The sequence below is a fragment of the Erpetoichthys calabaricus genome, chromosome 2 (assembly GCF_900747795.2).
Source record: "Erpetoichthys calabaricus chromosome 2, fErpCal1.3, whole genome shotgun sequence".
Lineage (NCBI taxonomy): Eukaryota > Metazoa > Chordata > Cladistia > Polypteriformes > Polypteridae > Erpetoichthys > Erpetoichthys calabaricus.
Window position 1 is genome coordinate 994,540 of NC_041395.2, and position 15,796 is coordinate 1,010,335.

General features: G+C 40.8%; 1 protein-coding gene across 1 annotated transcript in view; it reads right to left on the reverse strand.

Annotated features, from left to right (window-relative positions):
• LOC114643014 (uncharacterized) overlaps nt 1-15,796 on the reverse strand; it is a gene marked incomplete at its 3' end in the record, with an annotated part of 1,911,439 nt that overhangs the window by 984,094 nt on the left and 911,549 nt on the right. The window lies entirely within an intron of this gene.

Sequence of the window (15,796 nt, forward strand, 5' to 3'; positions counted from 1 at the left end):
TTGTTTAACTGAACTCCTCAATAAACGTGGGCTAATCAGGCCTATGAAATAAGAGAACAGACCCTTACAGTCTCACCCCTGTTCAAGGGGGCTTTCTGTTTTCTGTCTCTACTCTGTAGGGTGGTCTGTTGTCCCGTTAATATTTATGGTGGGCACTGATCCCCTGGCTGAGACATAATTATATCACTCACTGAACCAAACAACTCTCAAGAAGGAACACAAAGAAAGCCCAACGTATTTGTTCAGGCCTCTTACTACAAGGTACGTTAAGCCAAATCACAAAGTTTGAATGTGGGCATCGACTCACAACTCAAAACTGAACTGCAGTTCACTTTTCCTTATAAATGGAGTGACAATTTGGTCACAAGCCTGGGTGTTTTTGTGACGCCTCCCAGTCATTTATTTTAGGAACTAAACTATAAACCTCATTTAGCTAAGATTCAATCCCAAAGCAATGACTATCAAAAACAAAAACATCAGAAAATCTTGGGCAGGAAGGATTGTACATCAGAAAAAGAGGATTCTGACATTTTACCAAATCTAATATTTTACATTGATTTTGTATTCTGTGTTGTTGCTGTTTAATAATTCAACCCCAGTTTGTCATTAATTTGTTTATATGGGAAACTGAACTTTATTTGTCCCCAGAGAGAAACTGAGCTTCTAACAGAAGCTCTTTAAATAATTACATCCACACATATACACATAAATAAATAAATACACACACACTGTGGTCTTTCTACAAAGAAAGAACAATTAAAAGAATAAACTTCAGCCTTATCAGTCCCAGCCCCAGTAAGGTGCTACACAGGCGTATTTCTGTTTGTATAAAGGACCCCCAGTTGTGCTTCTTGACCCACTTTTGCTGAAGGATTTGTCAGCTTAAAGTCATCAGTGTTGGTGAGTCACAGAGAGGATGTGCAGCATTGTTCATAATGCCACTCAGGTTTGTCTTCATTTTCTATTCCTCTACTACCTCCGGGGGCTACAGAGTGTGTCCCATAATGGAGTCTGCACTTTTTATTAGCTTGTTGATTCAGTGGGCTTCTCCTAAAGTGATGTTACTGGCCTACACAACATATATTTTTTATTTAAAATTACACACGACTGGCAAGAGAAAAGTGGATGAGTGGTAATGGATTGAAGAGGAGAGAAGGTGCTGCCCAAAATTAAAATAGAAGGACTTTGGACAAGTGGCTTTTACATTCTGTCATGACAGGGAGGAAGATGTTGTGTGTCAAAGAGGGGATTGGCGGACTGCCTGATCCATGTTTACATGTGGTTGATAGAAACTGTGCTGGGCTCTCCCTGCTGTATGCTGAGAACAAACATCTGACAAATATACACAGACGACATCTGTCAACATCTAAAACATCAGAGCACAGCCTGACCTTACAACACAGCAAGAAATTGGTGATACAGAAACAAGTGATGAGGAGATGAAGGAGATCTGCACAGACCACCGGTGAGTTAATTCCTTCAAAAGGTTGTTGTTTGCAGCAGAGAGCATCACTACAGCCACCTGGCTGTGGACTGAAAACCTTTTGTCATTTTAGTAAAAGACGCGAGTCACTAAATGAACACCAAATTAAATCAATCATGGAAGAATGAGAAGAAGTTCAGGTGAAACAATGAGCAGATTAAAACAATTTAAACAAACTGCTAATTTCCTACAACTCAAAGGCAGACTGGCCAGACTGGGAATAAATTTAAAGGAGGTTTATGTGAGTGTCATACCCAAAATCACACTGTGTTAGGAAAAGAAAAAAATAAAATAAATAAATAAAAATAAAAGTGATGGCTCTGTGGTTAAGGATCTGTGCTGGTATCTGGAAGGGTGCCAGTTCAAACTCTACTACTACCAGAATGGATCCTACTTTGTTGAGTTCTTTAGCAAGACCCTTAACCTGAAAATTGCTCCGGGACATTGTACAATGGCTGACCCTGCACTCTGACACCCAAAGGTCATGTGAAAAGATAATTTCCTCTCTGCTATTAACAAAGTATATCAAATCAAAATGCAAAATTGAAGTCTATAGGAAAAAGACACAGTTGGCAGGAATCCGACTTTCCTCACATACATAAATTCTTTTGCCCAGACTGCCCAGATGACATCCTGACATTTCAAACCCACCAGCCCTCTCATGGTTGTGAGACTCCCTGACTGACATATTCAAAGCAAACAGAGAAGTAAAGAAACACAACTTACCATCAAAGTTAAAAGAGTCAATCCAATGGTGTGCTCCACTATCAAGGCTACATTTTCTTTTTGTATCCAGTAGATTCAGAAACACCTCACAGGCTGCGTTGCCTTTTTTTTCTATCATGCCCAAAACTTTTCTGTTCTTCTCAAATCTCTCATTACATGAATCAATGTCGCTGATTTCATTTTCATCCAGGACCCTTGTGATTTTCAGTCCCGGTAACAGCAGATGTATGTGGTTAAGGCTCGCTACGGCTTTGTCCCAGTTGTTCTGGATGAAGTCTCTAGCGCCTTGTTGTGTACTGGCCATACTGGTGGACAGCCCCTCAGGCACCTGAAAGAAAACACAACCAGAAGGCATGAGAGAAGGACTGAGTTAACAAAGCATAGTGCATCACTTTATGTGTTTTCTGTTTCAGGCCTTGGATTTCATCCATATTACTAAACGAGAATGGTAAACCGGATATGGACGCAGGGACCTGCCTGTGGACGCAAAAGACATAGTGCGCAGGCGCCACACAAAGCCCCCCTCCACTAACAGAAATAAGAAATGAGGCAACGCGCCCATAGCACACAAAAAAGAGGAGTCAGACCCACGCCCCAGAGTGAAACGGGACAGACTACGGAGTCCACAAAGGGTCACCCATCAAGCCCAAGATTACCACTCAAAAACGAAAGAGCAACCGCAAGCAAACACCCGACATCATACAGAAACCCCACAAATACGGACAAAACAACATATTTGAATCACATTATCCCCGCCCCACAGTGAAACGGGACATACTATGGAGTCCACAAAGGTTCACAAATCAAGCCCGAGATGGTACGGAAAAAGAGGAGTCACCCCCCGCACCAGAGTAAAACGGGACAGACTACGGAGTCCACAAAGGGTCACACATCAACCCTGAGATATTACGGAAAGCGAATTGTGGTACAAAAAACGACAGATACTACGATAGGAGCATTCGCCTACAACACGCATCTGAAATCAATGTACACACTACACAGCATAATCCATGCACTTCTAAAAAAACCGCACGCGGGCACCGGACGTCATACATAAACAATAAACCGGACTACACTACATATTGGAATCACATTACAGTGATGCAATATTAACAGAACAACCACAGATAACACAGGCGCAACACCTGATGGGTAATAATAAGAAGAAACGAACGCTCCGTATTAAACATATGTCATCTGAACACGTACAAACTATACAGCATAGGTGAATCTCATTACAGTGATGCACTATTAACCGTACAACCACAGAAAACACTCCATATTAACAGTAAATCCGATCATCCTTATTACTTACCCATATTACTAACGATAAAGAACAGACAACTCATGAATTCACGATCAGAGGTGCAAAACGATACGGCTCGAGTAACGGGACCACAAAGACGAGCCCGCATGAAAAAAAACAATAAACGTAGGCTCCTACAATTCGCTTCTGAAACCGCGGAAGAAAAACTGTCTCGGCTCCAAAAACGAAAAGCTTGACTAACACAGGTACAGAAACGAGCCCAAATGGACAGATACAATGAACGTAGACGCATGCAGTGTGCATCTCAAACTGCGGAAGTGAAGCAGGCACGGGTTCAAAAGGAAAGAGCTCGAGTGACAGACATGCAAAAACGGGACCGACGGGAAAAAATCAATGAACGCAGACGTCTACAATGCGCGTTTATAATGAGTCCACTATTAATGAAAATTCAATTGGGATTAATGAATGTCATTTGCAATCATTGTCATTCACTTAACTTCACAGAAGAAACAACTGGCAATACAACTGATGAGTTTACACGTTGTTGTCAAAAGGGGGAAAAGTTAGACTGCCTCCTTTACATGAATATCCTGAATATCTATGGAAGCTTCTAACTAACGATGTACCTGAAAGTAAAAACTTTATGAACTGCATTAGATCCTACAATAGTTCATTTGCTTTTGCATCTACCGGAGTAAATATCAGACCACCAGCTGCCGATGGCCCATACTCCTTTCGCATATGTGGACAAATATTACATCGCATTGGAATAGTGCATCCTGAAACAAATCACGAACGCAAATTTGCACAAATCTACATCTTACATCCAGATGACGCAATCTATCAACAAATGAGCCTTCCTGAAAACAAGCAATGCACGGAGCTTATACTCAGAAACGTCACTAAGATCATAAACAATCACCCATTAGCTAACATTCAACATGAGGTTGAAAGAGAGGCCAATACAAAAGCAACCTATGGCTGCCCAGCGGGCACAGATTCAAAACGCCGGGGGTAGGCGAGCGAAGCGAGCAGGGGGCAGAGCCCCCTTGTTTTTTACTAACAGAGGAACTGCAAATGAGGGGGATATCAGTGGGGGTTTCATAAAGAAACAGCAAGGACTGTCTAATTGATCTTAACATTGAAGTTTATTGTGACATTTTCTGTTTGGTAACTAAAAAAATGAATGTTCTGTCACCATGGACAACTGGTTACTGATGACCCCAAAAGTTCCCGATTATGCACTCAAATACTTCCTGGAAGTATTTCAATCTCAATTTCAAAAATTAACAAACGCAGTGAAGCTGGTGATGAACTCGGCAGACAAGTCATGAAGTCTGATGTTCAGAGTGTGTGCTAAGGTGAAAGAGCTCAAAAACTGACCCACTATTAACATTTCAACAATAGGTGGACAAACCATTTACTCCAAGTCAAGGTCATCGTGGGTAGAGCCATCCCAACATGAACCAAACCTGGACTGGGGGTCACCCTGCCACAGGGTCCACTCACACTCAGGCCAACTTGGAACTGTCAGCCAGCTGAACTCGCACATCTTTAGGGATGTGGGAGGAAAACTGGAAGAACTGAAGGAGAACTTAAGCAGATACGGGGAGAAAATGTCCGACTCCTCAAACATACTGACAAGGCACGGGACTCAACTCAGAGTGCAGAATTTATCAGGGCTCCCCAGTGTGCCACATTTAAATCAATACTAACATGAATGAAGCACAAATATGATTATCCTATTTAGAAAAACAGTTTAAATTGTTTAGTATCAACTGTGAAATAGTACAGCCCCGACACACACAGGCAGACACGTTTTCAGCCATCACCACACGTTTATTTACACAAATATTATATACAAGTCCTAAGTACACCGCCACCAAACCCCCACAGTCTCCCAAAGTCCAGGCTTCCCTAAGCCACCTTTCTTTGTCCAAATTGTCTTCCACAGCTGTCTCTCTCTCTTTCTCTCTCTCTTTTCACGCACACGTCAGGCCTCTCCTCGCTGCTGCCTCCTCTCCGACCTCGTCCTTCTCCTCACCCGACTCCAGCCTTTATTGAAGGGAGGCGGCCCCTTAAATAGGCAGGCGGCTGTTGACCACACCCGGCCACCTGCCACACAACCTATTTTTAAATTGAGGATTACAACATTTCCTATCACGCCGTTTACCTTGATGTCAGTGTTTGCAGCGCACAGCGACTGTTTAACAACACACACAAGGAACATTTACATGATGACTCAAATGAATTTGAAATTCAAATATCACACACCAGTGGAACTTTATTTCTAAATCTCTGTGTGCTGTTGATATTTATCTGTGACTTGATTTAATCAGAGGGTTTTTTCATTTACATTTAAATTTATTTTTTAAGTGTCACCATTTTTACTGTTGTTGTGGTTGTCATTTGCCAGAGTCTCATTTAAGAACACTGAGATTCCTTTTAATTATTTCCTTGAATTATTATTGTTGACATTCTCTGTTACAAATTTTCATTGGTGTTTTAGCAGTTATGCCCACAACTAACCACGACGACAGACCCTGCTGCTTTACAGAGTACAGTGCTGGATGACTGAAGACCACACTAATAAAGAAGGTATAAGGAGGTGATGCCTTCACTTGGACTTTGGACTGTAAACTGTCCGTGTTTGAGTAGCTCTGTGACTGTTGTGTTTTTGAATCTGCCTGGTTAATGGCCGTCACTTTGATCTCCACAACGAGTGCAGACCTGTCCTCTGTGTTGCTTTCAAGGTCCGCTCTTTAAAGCAAACACAACTGAGCCCACTACAGTGAAATCAAACTCCACATTTGGTTGACAGCTTTAATCGCAGTCCTTCTTTCATCCATCATGTCTGCTATGAACTGTGGATCGCCTTTCACTGCCATCGCCTCATAATTTTAATTACTGGACTGGACCGATGGACACTCCATTGACACCAAAATCCCACGGAGCTCCTCAAACATTGCATTTACCCTGCGGCTCTAAACTTCTCCGTTTTGTTGTCCATGTCACTGTGTGTCCCTGTCATTTAGTGTTTCTGTTAACTCATTCAGTACCACACCATTAGCGCCATCTACCTTGTGCTTCAAAGAGACAAACGTGTGGCCACTGCAGAATTTTTGAAACACCAGCACATAAATTTTATTTTGAAATGGAAACTCAAGGCAACTCATTTCACTGCCATTGTAGACTTCCTCATGTATGGTGACAGCCACTTGTTCTCAAACTTGTTTTAGTTTTGATTTTCTTACCATAATGTATTAAGCTGGCACTAATGAAAGCAGATGGATTTCCCTTGTTTGTAAGCTAAAGCGTGCAGGTGTTTAAATAACAGACGTGAGTCCCAATACTCCATTCTATAATTCCAACCCTGATCTGTATATTGTCAGACATTTTCAAATTGTCTGTTTTTTCCTTTTTCCATATTAATGTTGTTTGCCATTTCACCTGGACATGTTAGCATTGGTTCAGATGACAACAGCAGCAGGGTGAAGACTATTTAAAATGTCAATTTCTCTTGTGGTTTACTGTGGCTAGCACTGCCATTGCCTGACCAAGCCAGAGCTGGTGGTCTGAAGTCCAGCCTCAGTCACTGTCTGCTTTAGTCTGCACTTTTGTCCTTTCTGGGTGAGTTTTTTCTTGTTTTCCTCCCAAAGAAATGAAACTTTGGGTCATTGAGAACATTAAACTGGCCTGTTATGAATAAGTATGGCACCTGTTGTGGCGAAAAATTGTCACCAGAAAGCTTTTTACCTGAAATGAAGGCTATTAGGACTCAGGATAGGCAAACAGAGTCTATAATTTTATTGCAATAAAATATCCATAATAATAACACGGACTCAACCCAATACGGCCAATTTGAGCTGAGCTCCGAACAGTTCAGGCCTCCAAACTTATATAGTCATTTCTTATCACTCCGACCTCGCTCAAATTAGCTCATTTGCTCTTTTTCTCTGACTCCCCTCTGCTCTTGTCCGGTTGATACCTTGAGTTCCCATGGGAACCGTTATTATCTCCTGACTTTCCTGCAGCTGGCCCCTCGGTATTTCTACTGTCTATTATTCATCTTTAGTTTCTGTTTTTGCTTATTTCTTTCACTGGCCAAGGCCTTTCTCCCATATATGGGCTTCCTCTCGTCATTTTCTCTTCCTAGCCTATTTGGTGGTCAAAGCTAAGCTTTAATTTAAAAAGAAATATGGCATGTGCCTTTATTTAATTATTTGCTTGGTAGGCCTGACTTGCATTAATATCTACACTAAGGTTAATGCTTATATATTTGTCTATATTTATTTATGCTAATACAGGAATACACTAATTTTATTTTCCATACATTACATCATCTTCCTTTTGCTGTTTCTGCTGACTCACTGTTCCAGCTGGCTTCTTACGTGCCTACCAGGGCCTATTTTTGACTGATATCGTTTCTCAGCTTTCTGACTTTCGAACACAGGTGTTCTGGTCTCTCCTTCTTCTGTCCTCGGGTAGTTTCTGTGTGTCATTCTTGTCCTGTTCTATTCTTGCTCTCTTAATACTGGTGACTTTCCTTCAAGCTTAAAAAATAATGCAATATGACTGATTTTTTAGTTAACCATTTGCTTGACCTATCTTATTTGCTTAACATTCTAATTTATGCTTAATCTAATGTTTCAGAAGCTTTTAATTATTTTCATGGCTATTTATGCTAATACTGCTGATATATGTTAATATATAAAATTTTTATCTTCTATACACCCTGTCCAGAGTTTGGCCCTTACTGTGGCTGATCTTCCCAAGTTATGCGCTGGATCCCCACCACTCAGAACTGTTGGCCTGAAAATAAATGGATTGATAAAAACCATCACTTTATGACACGTTTATAACTTGATGAAGGCTCACTATAGGCTGAACGTTTGCAGGCCTGAGGCAGGAGACTGACGCGGTTTTTCAGAGGTGTGTGGAGTCTAAGTGTCCTCTACAAAGCTTCCATTTTTTGTGTCCTTAACATTTACTTGTGATACGATGTCACAGCAACTGCTTGTTAGATAGATAGATAGATAGATAGATAGATAGATAGATAGATAGATAGATAGATAGATAGATAGATAGATAGATAGATAGATAGATAGATAGATAGATAGATAGATAGATAGATAGATAGATAGATTGTTACGCTCACTTCATGAAGAATTCAGCAGGGCTTTGATGTGTTTCTCACTTTTCTTTGGTATGGAGTTTAAATTATAAGGCCTGTAATAAAAACAAAATCCAAATAATGTCAACCCAAAATACAACTTCCTAAATTAAAACTCTAGACTTCTCTGCCCATCCATTAAATTTCACCAATGAGAATGAAAAGGGTTACAAAAAACATAAGAAAAGGAGAAAGAGCTGTGCTGTCAAAGTCCATTAAAGCTGACATGACACCTTGGACCATTAAAGGGTGGAGAGGACGAGTTGGACAGTTGCTGTAACTGTAGATATTTCGGACTTTTTAATTTGTCAGAATGATAATTAATGTTTAGAATCAAAAGCAGGAACTGACACAAATGAAATAGGATTGTGTTTGGGACATTAAATGTTAAAACCGCTGGCAATTGGGACCTGAGAACAATTATGATGAGGACAGGCCATTGAGCCCATTCACCTCATTCCTCCAAAATAATAATACATTTATGCAGCACATTTACCATGCTCAAAATGACATCCAGTCCAGTGTTACAGGTTCTCCAAGTAGTGTGATGGTCAGGAAAACTTTTGTCATTTAATCAGCATCTCTTTGAGTTAAGAGAAATGTTCTGACTTTTGCATTAATTTTTGCCCTTGCGTTTCCAGCTGTATCCCTATAATCCTGTCAATTCTTCATCTCCATTCACTTCAGTTCCTTCTGCCTTTCCTTCTCGCTTGCTGGATGGTCCTGAGTCAGCCCAGTCACTCTGTGGACTTTCTCTGATGTTGCTGTGTCTTATTTTGGCCTCATTTTGGCCAATGGCCTAATGTATAAATGGTGCATAAATAATGTGTTTCCTCGCACACTTTGAGATGTATCAAAAGTAAACTTGGCATAAAGCAATGCACATTTTTACGGTAGCCCCCTTCAGTGAGTATGCAGTTTCTGCTCATTTTTGTAAACTGGCAGTACCCAGCATCAAAGCCGTGCTACTGTTTCTGTAGTGTTTACCTTTCTTTTCATATTTGCATCATTAACATGGTCTTTATTAAATACACCAAAATTAATTGCATATCGTTTACAAATTTAATTCACTTGATTGTAATCATTCTGCAACAATATAATGATGCACAAAATGGTCAAACTATTCCAATAACCATGACTGCTTTAGCATTGCTAGAAGACATTGCAAATGGAAGAATTATAAAAGAGCACATATTTAAAGATCGTGATGACTGGTTTCTAAGTCGATTTCAATTGTCAAGAGCTATCCTCTTGGAGGAAATGTGCTCTACCTGCTCCTTTGTAAGTTCTGCCCACTACTGAGTTTTTAGTCACAGGAGTTTTTAAATGTGAACTAGCTGACTGATCGGGTATTTCACAAACATCACTGAGTCACGCCATGACAGCTGTATAGGATGGTATTACCTGTTTGTTGTCCAGATATATAAGATTTCTTTACACTGTGTTTGAACTGTGAAACATCAAAGCACAATTTGCAACAAGGTCCAGTTTTCCAAATGTAATCGGAGCGGACAACTGCATTCACATTGCTATTGCAACGATGCCGAACAAGTTACATCTGCCAGGGATGAATCACAAAAAGAATGAGCTGCCATTACATCATATATAACTGGAGAACTTATGAAAATGGCAGCTCCGTACAATTGCAGGTGCTTTTTCCACATAGAGAGGCAAAAAGCAAGCAGTTCTTTTAAAGATAGGGAGTCACCATAATGAGCCATGTAAAGAGCAGAGAATTGTTGTGGTGCTTGGTGCCAACGCTCCACTATAAAGGCACCTTCAGAGAATGAATTTGCTTATGTAAATAGAAAACATTTCCACTCTATTAATATGCTGCTCTATAGTCCACAGAAAGTGTGTTGCATTGTGCAAGCATGTAGCCTGCTGCATAATGTGGCACACAATCATAGCTTGCCTGTACCTGAAGAGATGCGGTATGATGAACCTGAATCTGACCTTGACCCACCAAATGATCAGACAAATCGGACAGCATTACAACTTTGCTTGAATGTAATTAGGAGAATGTAAAAACAGGTAATCTGATGCAGCATTTATTTTTTAACCAATTAATTTAATTTGTGGTCAATATCACAGAGTGCAGCCCTTATATTCCTTAGTTCATTGGCCACATCTCTTACAGCATACACTATTGAATTTTGTGACTCCAGAACAGTCTATCAGCACACAGCCATGGTTTAGAGTGAATTCTATGCACGGCGTTATGCATGAGGCCCCAGGTGAGGGAGTGGCAGCCTTTCCGGCAGCTCCGTGCATGACTTTATCTTTCTACCTTTTTTCTCTATTTTTCTCAAATTTCACTGTTCACTAATATCATGCATGTGGACTCGTTCCCTGGACACTTTTTACTACTTTTTACTACTTGGACTTTTGCACACCGAGACTCGTCTATTCAAGTAGGTGAGTGTTATACTATGTGTTTTTTATTAAGTTTAATGTCACTGTTCTCTGTGCCCACTGTTATGGATTCATTCATACAGGCAGACCAAATATGGTACACAGGAGCACAGCAGCAGTATTTAGAATTGCCGAGCCAAGCACAGGACAAGAGAGACGCAGACAACTGAAGAATTGAATGGTCAGCCTAAAGACAGACTAGTGTATATTTCTGTCTTCTGTCAGCACAGAAAGCTTTCCTTGTTGGGAGAATGAGAACTGTATATGGGCATTGTGCTATTCCTGAATGTTTGAAGGTGGGGTTTTGAGTACCTTCTTGCCCTTGTTTGGACCCGGAGCCAAGAGCCTGCACAGGGAGGAACAGTATATAAGAATGGACACCTATGGCCAACACTTTGAAGCTTCTGGGCGGAAGAGTATGTCTTCCGTCCGAGGCCGGGCAGAAGAATCTGTCTTCTGTCCGGCTAAAATCCTTTCAGCATGGCGACGACAGATGACAGACTGCACAGATCAAGTTTCCTGCATGCTTGATATGTCTGTCATAAGCTTCCTGTTTGTAATTCCACATGAAACCATCAGTAAAGAGCTAGTTTTAACCGTCATATTGCATGCAGGGAAGGGATAAATACCTTTTCATTAAAATTCAGGTTATTAAAACGCCACAATTGAAAAAGAACACATTTCCAGAGAGCCAATACCTCTCTTCAGGAAACAGTGAGCGAGCAGAAGCACAGAGCGGAGTGAGCGAGTGGAAGGACAGAGCGGTAGCGTCTCCCACAGGCACGTAGCCCTTCGCAAACACCCGAGCAAGTTCATCTGAAGTACAGCCGGCAGCTGACCAGTAGAAAAAAACGGCAGTGAGAAATTAAAGTTGATCGCTCAGCGGGTGGTGGAAACTTAAAGCCGACAGTCTCTTAGTGATTCAGCTGAAACGAAAGAACTTGAATAACTACAAAAAACAGAGAAGGTGACATCAACACTAAACGTAAGTTCTATCTGATCTCTGCCCATTGAGGGCATGTTTATATGTTGTGTGTCCTGCAGCATGTACAGTTCAGGTTTTCCGGCCGACAGCTTCACCTGCCAAAAGTGTTTAGTTAATTTAGAGTTGGTCGGGAAAATATGCGAATTGGAGGACCGCGTTAGGAATCTGATAGCGATTAGGCAAACCGAAAACTGGATTGACTCGGTTTGTTTAGACAATTCGGCTACTTCTGATTCGGCTTCAGTCTCTCCAGGCCCCACTGTAGTCAGTGCGCGGCCGAAGTCAGCAGCACCAATTCAGCCACAGGGCAAGTGGGTAACAGTAAGACGGGGGTCTAAGAATCCAAAATGTAGTCCCCCGGCACCCAGGTCACCAATTCGAACCCAAAACAGATTCTCAGCACTCCGCAGCGCGCCTGCGGACACTGAGAATAAAAAAGTGCTCATAACTGGCGATTCCATAGTGCTGAATGTTAGAATTCCAAACTGTGTTAAACCAGCAGTTCATGTTAAATGCCTCACAGGGGCCAAGATTTCTGGCATAGAGGCCGCATTGGACCGTGTTGCCGACGATGAAGTATCTACCTTACTGCTGCATGTCGGCACTAATGATATTTATTCACAGCAATTTGAGCTATTAAAGATGAACTTCATCTCTCTATGCACCAAAGCTAAAAGAAAATGTCGGAATTTAGTTGTATCTGGCCCCTTACCAGGATTATATTGAGGGGATGTGATTTATAGCAGATTGCATTCCCTTCACTGCTGGCTAGAAACCTGGTGTGCAAATAAAAGCATAGCATTTGTGAACAACTGGGATGATTTTTGGGAAAGGCCTGGATTTTTCAGAAGAGATGGTCTTCATCCTAAATGGAGGGGATCTTATGTATTATCCCAAAATATGGCAGCAAAACTGCCTGGTTGACTGATTAGAGCACCATCCAGGCCGCAGTCATGTGATCTTAAATCATAGGCTGTTGTTTATCCCACCTGTTACTTTCCTGAAGCTGTTACCCATAATCCTTGTCATGGGGCATCCAGGAAATTTAGTCTTGATACAAACCTTAAATTAATTGATAACCAAAAAATAAGGTGTATAATTAGACCAAGGGATAAAACCAGACCCTCCACCAGGGGCATCTGGAATAGAAATTTACTTCAAATTAAAACAAAAAATATATCACCAGTTCATAAAGAACCATACAGTTTTAAATGCGGCTTATTGAACATTCGCTCTCTCGGCACTAAAGCTGTTTTGGTAAATGATATTATATTAAGTACAAAATCTGATCTGTGTCTTCTCACCGAAACCTGGCTTAGTAAATGTGACACTGTACCCCTAGCTGAGGCGTCACCATATGGATACTCGTTCCTTCATAAGTCTAGAGATTCTGGTCGGGGAGGAGGTCTTGGAATAATTCATTGTAATAAAATGCAAATAACTTCTAAAAATGTAGGCAACTTTACATCCTTTGAGGCATTCATTTTAAATATTAAAACAGATTTCAACACAATTATAGTGCTATTCTACAGACCACCAGGGCCATATTCATTGTTCTTGACTGAATTTAGCAAACTTCTATCTGATTTGGCTATAAATTATGATCACGTAGTACTGATGGGGGATTTTAATGTACACATTGATGTGGAAACTGACACTTTTAGTAAATGTTTTACTTATTTGTTAAATTCATTAGGATTTTGTCAGATTGTCAAAGGTTCAACTCATAATCATAACCACACATTAGATTTAATTATAATTTACAAAGTTAAAATTCAAAATTTAAATATTACTCCATTAAATTAAGTTATTTCCGATCACTACTTAATTACATTTGATTTAGTCCTGCCCTTGTCAACGCACTCACAGATTAAAACAAAGACAGTGCGACATCTAGATTGTAATTCTGCTTCAAAATTTATAGATACTTTGACTAAGTCAAGAGTAATTGTGGAAAACCATTTAGATCAGCTAACATCACATTATAATGTGACCTTGAGAGATGCTCTGGACACATTGGCTCCCCTTAAAACAAAAGTGATCAAAGCGCATAGAAACTCTCCCTGCTTTAATGAAAACACTTGAGCTCTTAAATTAGAGTGTCGAAAACTGGAGCACAGATGGAGAACAACAAAGCTACATGTCTCTCAAATTGCATGGACAGAGAGTGTTAATAAATATAAAAAAGCTCTCTTTAAAGCTCGCTCAGAATACTATTCTACATTAATCGATAGCAATAATAAAAATCCTCGGGTACTGTTTAGAACAGTGGTTAAATTAACTAAAGGAAATTCAGATCAACAGTGCAAAATACCAACAGATATTAGCAGTATGAACTTTATGAACTTCTTCAATGAGAAAATTAAAAATATAAGATCCCAGATCTCTGCATCACAGTACAAACCAAATACTAGCTTAGCATACCCTGTCTCACATTGCATTCAGCACTTGAGTAATTTTAATCCTGTAACTGAGCAGGAAGTCTTAACTTTAATTTCTAAAATAAAACCCACTACTTGTTCCCTAGATCCAGTGCCAACAAAACTAGTAAAAAGTGCAATGGATGTTCTTGCAGCGCATATTTTAAACATTATCAGTAGTTCATTATTGCATGGCACAGTACCTGATACACTAAAAGTGTCAGTCAGTAAACCATTACTTAAAAAGTCAGACCTAGACCCACACATACTAAATAATTATAGACTGTGGAGGATTGCCGGCTTTTCACTCCGGCCCTCACCCCCAGGCCGCCAGGAGGAGCTCTCCCTACAGCATGATATTGCCCCGAGTTCCAGCAGGGCCTCATGGACTATGTAATGTTTATACACAGCTCTGCTGGATACCTTGGGGGCCACGGGGAGTCGCTGTAGGGGAGCTTGCGGACTCCTATGTGCCTTATAACGCGGGAGTACGTCACGGTCATGTGACAGGAAGGAACGACGTGCTCCCGGGTTGAAGAAAAGGACTGTTTACCCTGACCCGGAAGGGATAAGGAACTGTGGACTGATTGGACAGGAACACCTCCGGGTCAGGGTGTATAAAAGGATTGTGGGAAAGCCCAGACATTGAGCTGAGCTGGGAGGTAGGAGGGCGAAGTGTCTGGGCGAGGAGGAGTACTGTAGTATTGAGAGAGTTATTGTGATTTATATGAGTGTGGAGTGGAGGGTGCTTTGTGCATGTCAAGACAAAATAAAGACGTCTTGTACTTTTATCCAGTGTCCGGAGTGGTACCTGAGGGTGTTAGAGGTGGCTCCATGCCTCTACTGCTACAAGGCCTATTTCAAATCTACTGTTTCTCTCTAAAATACTAGAAAAAGTAGCTTCAGTCACACCTTACACATTACAATTTATTTGAGAAATTCCAGTCTGGTTTTCGCACTGGTCATAGTACAGAAACGGCACTAACGTGGGTTGTAAACGACATTGTGATATCCTCCGATGAAGGAAATTCCACTGTAATTATGTTGTTGGACTTAAGTGCAGCATTTGACACCATCGACCATTCTATTTTACTGCACAGGCTAGAAAATGATGTTGGGCTTACTGGCACCATGCTCGCTTGGTTTAGTTCTTATTATCAAATCGATTCCAATATCTACAGAAATGTGCTGACAGGACTCCATCATTATACACAGAAGTTCAATATGGTGTTCCGCAGGGCTCAGTACAGGGACCTTTACTGTTTTCACTTTATATGCTTCCACTGGGATCTATCATTAGGAAACATAATGTTAATTTTCACTCGTA